This window comes from Cryptomeria japonica, chromosome 11 (genome assembly GCF_030272615.1).
Source record: "Cryptomeria japonica chromosome 11, Sugi_1.0, whole genome shotgun sequence".
Taxonomy (NCBI): Eukaryota; Viridiplantae; Streptophyta; class Pinopsida; order Cupressales; family Cupressaceae; genus Cryptomeria; species Cryptomeria japonica.
In genome coordinates this window covers 181741452-181752477 of record NC_081415.1, presented here as the reverse complement: position 1 = coordinate 181752477, position 11026 = coordinate 181741452, and positions in this window count along the sequence as shown.

The window sequence follows — 11026 nt, the reverse complement described above, 5'->3', positions numbered from 1 at the left end:
CCTTACCGGTTCAGACACTATCAGCATAACAAACTGCAATACTTTGTAACCGTTTACCGGTAACCTCAACCCTTGCTGGTTTAACCTTTCTTACCAGTTCTTCTTCAATACTCAGTCACTTCAATATTCTACTCTTATACTCAGACTGATCACTCTTGCCTTGTAGAGATTCATTGTCTCAACAAACTCACATGCAACATCAACATCTTTGATCTTTGATTTGCACATTTATATACATACTTTGCCGCCAAAACTAAGTTTCAAACTTTTTCATGCCTAGGATTTTCTTCACTAACCTCGATCTGTATCAAATCAAATCAGATCTTATTTTATGTGATTGACAGCCTACAACAAATCAACAATCACCACCATTTTGATCCTTCCAATGTGTTTACTATGCTTAGCAAATTTGATCCTCTTCATCTGCCTTGATTTTTGTCAACTCAGTTGTTTCCATTCGATCTGTTTCGAGCCACAATCTTCTGCACTTGATCCATGATTCTCGCAGTCAACATTTAATGTCGACCTACTCTACAACTGCCTCACCAATGCAATATTCACTTACCATTTCATGTTTGCCACCTAGAACACACGTGTTGTCTAAGTCGACATCTAGTTCACTTGATTGTGTCGGTTCATACTCTATCACCAACAACCACACTGTCGGTATAACCTTGATATCATGTAGTACACTATTTTGTTGGTTAGGTCATGAAAACCTTGACTACTTCTGGTTCTATGTTCACTCTTAAATATGCATGATCTAAAAATCATTTAATTTATTTTCTCCAGTTCTTGTTTGTCTTCCCTCCAGTTGACATATTTTCTTGCTCACCGGTGGACATCCATATGGCTAGCATCCATGATGATACCATGCCAACAATATCCATCTTGCATACTGGTAGGGTAGGAAAACATATTCATAACATGATGTATCTGTTGGCTATACCAATTGACATCAATGACAATACAATGCCAACATAGACAAGCAATAAATAGGTATAGGTAGGATAAGGTAGAGGGGGGAGATAAATAGAGAGATATATAAATAAGGAGTGACAAGGATAGAGTGGGAGAGGGAGAGATGGGAATAGAAAAAGGGATGTATATGTAGAGATAGATGTAACTTTGGAAATATCTAGATGGGGTGAGAAAAGGAGTGAAATAAGTAGAGAAGGAAGACATAAATAAAAAAATATTTATAAAAGTATAGATAGACAAGTGATAGATAAAGGAGGTGATAGGAAAAAAAAGAGACTTTGTATGCAAAATTTGTGAGTATTTAAAGTTTTAAAAATGAAGGATCAACTTCATATGAATATAATTAATTTTTTATATAAAATATAATAAAATTACCTTATCCATTTGATAGGTCTCTAAATTACCTTTCCAACGCTTGTAAAAGATCAAAATTTTGATTAGAAACACAAAATTTATGCCCGTTTTACTAGAGTATGTTTTTTATGTTGAGCAAAACAGATATCCGATTTGGAAAAATCTGACATCAAAATAATGATGTCACAAATCAGACATCCTTTATAAACAGATATCCATTTTGGTTTGGTATTACCAAACCAAATTCAAATTTCGGTCGATCCATACAAAAAGTCAAAGTGGATTTTGGTGTGTGTGGCAAAGCTTAAAACACATTTTTTTCCCCATTGCCACTTTTTGGTCACTCATGATCCTACACATACCCAAGAGGGTCCAAAGTTGTCAAACAATATCCCTCCCCTTAGGAAGAAGAAAAAAAAAGGTGTATGAATGATGTCCTCCCATTCCTAAAAAGAGTATTGTAATGGTGAAAATTAGGCTTTCCACCATTAATTTAATAAAACCACTATTTTTTCTTAATTACCATAACATTAGGGAAATATAGGAATTTGATAGATCTAAACCTTTTAGATCTAGATTATAATTAGATTTGAAGGGCTTTAGATGTGCCTCTTCTTTCCCTTGAGTTGAATTGAATTATTGAAGATGATGAAATTAGGGTAAATGTGCCAAAATGAAGGTAAAAATAGAGAAACAATGAGCTATAGTCATCAAACCGAGCCATAGACCTGTATTTGAGCAATGCAAGAGTATTCATACCTTTTTCCAGAAGGAGCTCCTGATGTTTTGGGACCATGGAAGTGGTTGCCTTGGTTCTCCACACTTTTTGCACTCCAATGGGGGATCTCTTTGTCTCTATAAATAATGTCAATCTGAAGATCCTAGATAGAAAGAAGGGGAAATAGGTTGGAAATAGGGGTTTTCCTAAGCCAAACCCCAGTTTCAAAATTAACCTTGAATAAAATATTGCAAATACTAAAATAAATGATGGAAAGATATACCTCAGATCTACAATGACTGATAATGATGCTTTGCTTCTTTAATGTAATCACATATGTTGTATGAAATGGAATTAGTATGACAAAATCTTGATCATACACACATGTTTGAACATAAATGATGTAATATGATCCACAATGATTGAATGAAGAGTATGCAGCCTTGAAGACCTCTAAGAAACGCTTGATGATGAACACTTCAATGCTTGAATGCTTGATTGCTTGGATTCCAAGACTTAGACTGAAATGAATTGATTAATACCTTTATATATGAGATTTAGGTTCAGTTTACTGATTAGGCTGACCTCCAATAGTCACATAGAGACACCAAATTAATTTTCCATTGGAGAGATGGGTCACACCACTCCCTAGGAAAAATGGGCCACATTGAGGGGGACCAGGGTGCTAGCACCCTAGTCCTTAATTAGGGACCGAAATTAGGGTCTAGGGAGGAGGAACCACCTCTAGGGAAGCATTTGGTAGGTGTATGAGGCATCAAAATTGGATTTAAGACACTGAACAAAGATAGATAGGAGATGAGGGGCATACATGCTAAAATAGGATCACAAAAATGAGGTGTCAAGTAGCCCAGTGATAATTTACGATGCTACATTTAGCCCTCAATTTAATGGGAGTGTGAGCCTATGCAAATGATCATGGTAAAGTAGACAAAAGAGAGATGAAGGAGATGGAAGAAAGGAGTAATAAGGAGCATAATTACAAGGAGCATAAGACGTCACCAATTTTGAGGAACCAAGCCCCCAATATTAGGATCTTAACTCACTCAAACACATGCAAGGGTGCACAAAACAAGACAAAAAGACAAAAGGCAAAAAAAAAGAAAAAAAAAAGACAAACACAACACAAAAGATAAAGACCAAAAGGAAGACCTCAACTCAACTAGCTGAAGAGACCTCAATATCAAAATGTCTCAATTACTAATATCATTCTTGAGAAATGTCATCTCAAGAACACAAGTGATCACATAAAAAGAGCGTAGCATGCATCATCCATGAACTACAAATAAAAAAGCTATGAGCTCATGAGAAGAAAGATGAAGAGAATGAATACAACCTAGATGTGTTTTTCTAGGAAATCCATGAGAAGAAGAATGAGAGAGGACATGGAGACACACTCTAGATGTGTTTTTCTAGGTGATCCATGTTGGGCAGGAGAATGGGAATAGTATAGCCATTTTTTCCTAGTTCCACTCATCCTTGTGTGTGTGTGCAAACCATGATGTCTGGTTTGTAGTGTATAACACCTCATATAAGAGTTTGTTTCCTTTAGTTTCAAGCATGCATCAACCTATTTAAGACATATAATGGAATTGGAAATGCCAAGGGGTGAATGTTTGGTTTCAGGAACATCTTGTATAAGAGCTTGTTTTCTTTGGTTTCGAGAATGTGTAAACCCATTTAAGATAGATACATGTCTTATTTTGAGGACATCCCATGTAAGAGTTTGTTTTCTCTGATTTTGGTGATGTGCACCTCATTTAAGATATATATATATATATATCGATGTTGCATCTAGTTTCAAGCATGAAGCATCTTGTATAAGAGTTTGTTTTCTTTGGTTTCAAGTTTGAACACCCCGTTTAAGACATGCAAAGATGTGGTACAATATGGTACAAATAGGGAAATATGTAAACCCCTTACATTTGTCACTAAGATAACCTTATACTAGTTATTAATAATAAGCCCTAGGTATCTTGAATAAGTAAATAAAATAATAGATTTTTATTGAAACTAATGATATAAAATAGATTTACATTCCTTAAGTTAATTCCCTTAAAATTTACTAATAGCATATGCAATTTGGAAGCTCATATACATAAATATCTGTTGGTGTAGTTATTTATTCATCTTGGATACAATTACACTTTACTTAAGTTTACTTACGTACATGCACAACATTGTAGTTTGCATATGAGACAATTAGGGAGATGTGTTACATTGGGAGTGTGTATGCAGGAGATTTTCCACCTTTTATGGTGTGATCTTGTTATTACTCTATCATATCCACTTATTGTGGAGTGATAATTCCACCTTTAATGGGTAATCCACCTCATATGGAATATTTTACTATTTCTCCTACCTACCCCTACCAACCCTTGCATCTCATTGAATCACATGTCATCATTGTGTGTTGTCTTGTCCCTTGGCCTTGTCTTTATAAGCAAGCTTATTCTACATTGTATGTAACAACAAGAATAATCTTGATGATCTAGTTGATCACATTTTGCATCATTGATAGGAATAAAATTTATTCTTGTCACATTTTGTTCTCTCTTATTTGTGCTTTCCATTGCCTCTACATCTTAGAAAATTATCACAATATCTCAAGGTATATCAGATAAGATCTCACAATAGATTTAACATAGCTTGTGTTGTCGAAATCTACATACTATTGGGATCTAATCTATTCTTAAAGTTATAAGGGGCCTTAAGGAGGATTATTTAAGAAGAAATATTTTGACAATAATATTAAAATGAATGATGAATTAGTTAATTAGGCAATAGATACAAAGCTTGAGAATAAAACTTTAATGTAAATATGAAATCAAAACCATATTATACATTTTCATCTCAATGTATATACACAAAATCTTGAATTTTTAGATAGTTACTTTTCTAGTTAACATATCCACAAGTGCTTAAAGATATCAAATATATTGTAATGTCCTCCAAAGTTAAATATTGAAATGATTCACAAAATTACACAAAATATCATGTATTAATGATATGTGTTAAAAATCCATAAATCCATACATATTAATTACAATGATGTCAAGTACATCGAGTCATTACAAAGAAGTACATAAGAAGTTATAGTTCTTTACATTTAACCATAAGGTTGGTCCCATATAATACATAAGAATAGAGTATGATAAGTTCCTCCTGATAATAACTCCAAGAATCTATCAGGTACTATGGGTGAGAACATTTTCAAGACGTGTTACCACCCTACCATGAAATAATTACACTTCTCAAAATATTTCATGATATGAAAGATTCTCGACCCAGCACAAGAAAGACTAGCCAAGTAATACCAAAGAGTAATATAATTGTGATATTCTAATGCAACATAATCAATTATCTAATTGAAGTCAATTCTTTGATTCAAATCCATCTCAATCATAATGATTCATCGTGATTTCTAAAACATTACAAGAAGACTCCAAGATATAAGAGTATGCAAGAACATATTGATGCATACATGAACACATAAGAGTATAAAAGAGTATGTTTTCATTCACGTTCTACATGCATATGAACAACATTATGGGATCTACACATGGTTCTTCTCAATGTTAACATGATCAATTTTAATAAGAATGATGATAAGTTTACTCTTCATTCATGCGACAAGTAGTCAAGTGTCAGTTGTAATTCAAGTATAAACATTCATAAATCATCCTAGATATAAGCATACAAACTTAAATTGAAGATTTCATCATTTAAGAAATAAACAATAATTATTAAGAAGGTATATTACATGTATGATATAATTAATAGATATATAAATGTAATGTGTATGTGTACACATTCTTAAATATACTAATGTATGAAGATGTTACATTAAATACACATAAGAAAATAAAAAAGATAAGATAATTAAGATCTAAGGAATAATGCCCTAAAATATTATGAAAACATATATTAATTTTATGACCACACTATTTAAAATAATTTACAACTGGATAATATTCAACATGCTAGAGGTTTATAAAGGTCAGTTACCCATAATAATGAGTAAAATAATCATCCAATTATGTAATATTCAAAAAGGTTCAAGGTTGTCCACATTTACTAGCTTAAGGCCTAGATAGTAAATATAGTAAATATTTAGAAGCAATGTCCAAGTGATGCTATGACATCACTTAAATTTCAATATTAATTATAACAAGCTCTCACTATTCTAGAAAATTTTACAATATAAACTTCATTTTCCAGTGCAACATTTAGATTATGTAAGGTTCAAATTCATTACACTATTAATACATACATTAAGATAAAAAAACTTCCAGAGGCTTTGAAATGATTTAGTGTGTGTAAATATTGCTATATTATTGATATGTTTATTACTTTCTTCAACATATCATAGGTGAAAAAAATATTAACTTAATCTAAGACTTAACTCTTATATGGGAGTTTTGCAATAAATAATATTTTATGCAACACTTTTAGTAAGTAAAAAGTGTAATTTAAAGAGAAATATTATTTAAATTCCACTTACCTTATTCAACCTCCATGCTCCTCCCGATCATCATCTCTTAGGTGTTGGAGAATAGGCTACCTTTTTTAAAAATAATTTACTATCTTCCTAAAAATAGGATGGATGGGGTAATGAGTACCCTTAATGTAACCTCCCTTCTCCATTCTTATTGTAACTTACATTGGCTATATTTTGTCTTCCCTCCCAATTATAATATCATCTTGTCTTCGTTCAAAGATTTTCCCAATTATCAGTTGTAACAATAAACTATAAGATTCTCATTTTTTTAATATGTTTGAATTCAAACAAATAATAAATTGAGAAAATATACTTATAATGAATGCTCATAATCAAGTTATTTTGGTGTTAACACGTAGTCCATATTACCAATATTATCTTAATTTGATACTAAAAAATAATTTAATTAATTAAGGGAATTAATTATCATCACATTGTTACATATATGCTATTGTGAATATTTTCTCTCAAATATTTTAGAAAAAATTATACTAGTTACTTTGAAAAAAGTTATCTTGAATACCTATAATTTAATTCAATGAAAAATCTTAGTAAAATAAGGAGATACTTTAATATGGGGAGGATCTTGCATGAATACCATTGAACTCCATAGTTTCAACCAATCAATACAAAAATCTAGAACTAGATATATAATGTTTGATAGATTAGAATTTATAGAACTAGAAGAAACTTCTATATTTTTTTTTCCTAAGGCCCAAATATATGGTCAAAGGAACTATCATTATAATAGAACCACATATTTATATTTGATCACCATACTTTAGATCTTTTACATGAATGGAATTTGTTACAAATTCAATAAACTTAATATACGAAAACAACATCTTTGTTCATTCATTAATTCTCATAGTAGAAAAGAACGATATGATATTGTTTTCAAGGATTCATTAAATCAAAACTAATACATGAACTAGGAAGAATTCACTTCAATTAACATGCAACTCTTGAGATTAGTAGGCCCCTTATATTATTTTCTAGATTTTATTAATGCCTTTATAATTATCCATTCCTTAAGTATTCAACTTCAACTTGAATTCCTACACATGGAATGAGATATTTTAATATCCATTGAAACATATATATTTTAGTTCCTAAACCCCATACCAATACCCTGAACCCTAAACCCTCTACCCTAAATTGTATATCCTACACCCTAGTCCCTAAAACCTATACCCTAAATAGTTAATACACCCTAAACCCTATAGCATATAAAGTGGAGGGAGAGGTCATGATCTAGAGAGGGGAGGGAGGGAGAAGAGGAGAAGCAAATGAAAAAAGACAAAGAGGAGTGAGAAGGGATGGAGGGAGAGGTATACATGGAGGGAGTGAGGGAAGGAGGAGAGAGAGATGGGAGTGGAGAGAGAGAAAATAAGGAGAGAGTTCATAAAGGGAGAGGTGTTAGAGGTGATGGAGAGAAGGTAGAGAGGGAGGGAGGGAAGTAGAGAAGGGATAGATAGAGAGGCAAGATACCAAGAGGGGGGAGAGAGGTGAGAGGCATAGATGAAGATCTAGAGAGGAGTGAGATAGATAGAGAGTGATAGAGAGAAGTGGGTAATGAGAAATTGATGGAGAGGTATAGAAATGGAAAGTGAGGGAGGGAAACATTTAAAGAAGGGAGAGAGGAAGAGGGAGAAATAGAAGTAATTGTCAACCTGAGCAATACCCTCAACCCCCTATGTACTCTAAATGGTGTACCATCAATCTTGTACACTAAACCCTATACTAATACCCTCAACCCTAAATGCTATATTTGTAATCCTACACACTAAACCCTATATGCTACACCAAATTACCTAAATCATATACAAGGAAGGGAGAGGTTAAAACCGAGAGAGCGAAGGGAGAGAGAAAATGAGAGAGAAGACAAAGGAGATAAATAGAGATAAGGAGGGAGGGAGGGAGAGGTAGACAAGGAGTGACTAAGAGGCCTACAAAGGTGAAAGGTACAGAGGTGAGGGAGAGAGGTGGAGAGGGATGGAAACAACTAGAGAGGGGAGAGATAGAGGGGGGGAGAGAGATGGGTAATGCGATAAGGATGGAGAGGTAGAGAGCTACAAATGGAGGGATGAAGACACCTAGGGATAGGGGAAGAGAGAGAGAGGGGGTGAGAGAGGGAGTTAATGGTCAAGAGAACCAAAATATAGGGTAGATAAACAATAAGAGCACGAACAAGAGTAGAAGAGAGAGGGAGGGAGGAAATGATAGAGATGGGGGTAATGAGAGAAGGTGAGGTAGAGAGGGAGAGAGAGTGAGAAAGACCAAGAGAAATAGAGGTAGGGAGGGAGTGAGGCGAGGTGTAGAGAGAGAGAGAGAGAGAGAGAGAGAGAGAGAGAGAGAGAGAGAGAGAGAGAGAGAGAGAGAGAGAGAGAGAGAGAGAAAGAGAGCATGAATGGTAATAGAGAAGAGAGAGTGAGATAGAGAGAGTTAGAAAGTGGACAAATGAAGAGTGATTGAGAGAGAGAGATGGGTCTCATGCCTAGGGGAGATAAAGAGAGAGAATGTTGATTAGAGCCTACTGATTACTGAAATTTGATAAATTATAAAAAAATATGAGATCTTTTAAAACCTAAAATCTACAATGTGACTCCTAGATATCTTAAATCACTCTCAAACATATTTCCAATATATACATGATATGTAACTCAGAAGTGTAAGAAAGAACAAAGACTTAAATTGAAATGTGACTTACTTAAAATGATATATTTTATGTTTATATTCTTCTTGGGAAATTAATTTTGGCTTGAAGACATAATGACAAATATAGAGAAAGAGAATTGATCCAATGCAAATAATTTGGTGCTACAACTATTAGGCACTAGCATTATAAAAATACATTTTTATTTTTAGCATTTTCATTTGGCGCTTGCAAATTTGGCTAGCACTAAATATAAATACATTTTCATTTGGTGGAAGCACAAAATTATTTACATTGGGAAATTCTAACCCTTTGGGTTGGATTTGCCTAGGGCATCCAACCAAAAGTGTTGGATGACCATTTCATGCTAATTTTTTTTTTGAAAATTATATAAAAAATTCACACGCTTTTGGACATGCTCTCCATTAGGTTTGCACATGTTTCAATGCAAATTAGATTTAGAAAAATACCATGTAATGATGTTAAGATATCTTTCAACTATCTAGCCATAGAATTGTTTTCATGTTTTGATTTTGTTAAAAGTTTCATCTTTAATTTCTTTTTTAAGTGTGTCCATCTTTTGCAAAAAACCAACCTATGGTAATTTGGGTATAGTTTTTTACTCGTTCATCAAATTTTGAAATAAAGTATATTTAAAAAAAAATGATTTCAATTAGTTTTCAAAAAATTTAAGGGTGGAACACTTTAAAAAATTTATTTTTCAAGATGTGTCCAACTCAAAAACTAGTAAAAAATCATATCTTCCTTAAAAATTTGTTTGAAAATTTGGCATAAACTACATGGTATTAGCTAATTTCTCACTGAAGTGATTTTTGAAATTTAAAATAAAAATTAACAATTTAGGGGGTGCACACCAAATGCTATATTAATCTTGTTTTGAAAAAATAGGACCACTTAGTGTACTCTCCTTTTTTAATCCCTTGATCTTTAGCGTTTTCAAAAAATATTAATAGATTAGAAAGTATATTTAGAGAACTACAACTCTTGTTCTTGTTATAAATTCAAAGCACTAGAACTCTTTTTCTTGTGGCATCTTCAAATTTTTAGTGTAACTATCTTCATTTTACCATCTAAGACCAATATTTGTTGATTTTAAAAAAGTGGCATCTTAAGATCCCTTTTTGCGCCCCCATCTTTGTGCACTTACCCCTATGTTATACTTTTATGTAAATGAGTTTTTTCAATAACTTTGACTTAACCTAGTTGAGAGAAATATTTAGACCAACCTGCACATGGAATAGACACGATGTCCTTACATTTAAAGAGATTCATTGAATTTATTCTAGTCATTGGACTATAAGGATAAATCATTTACATCTATGCAATGAGTTGTTTCTCTAAAGGGAACTTGGTATTACATAATACCCCAGAGGTATTTGTATGAATGAAGAGTAATTTTTTATATCGTTCAGTTTTAAGGGGTTTAATAAAAGCATAGTGCCATAGCATCTATTTTGTATAAAATTCCAACCATGGTATTCATTAATAGTACTTATTCCCAAAACTTTATAAAACGGTGGGGTAGAAGATAGAGTATTAGTTAAAGTTATAGCACAAAGTTGCACAAGATATCAAAACAATTTAAAACACTTGTTTGTGGTGATGACACTATGGATAACTCAGATAAGTAGAAGGATGGAATCCAAGTCGTGCTAATATTTAGCACACAATTAGATACATACAAACCTGTGGAAGAAAGTTGTCAAGTATGACATTTTATTTAGGAATTCCAACTCACTTTAATGTGATTTTGTGCGTTCTTCCATCTAATTCAAGT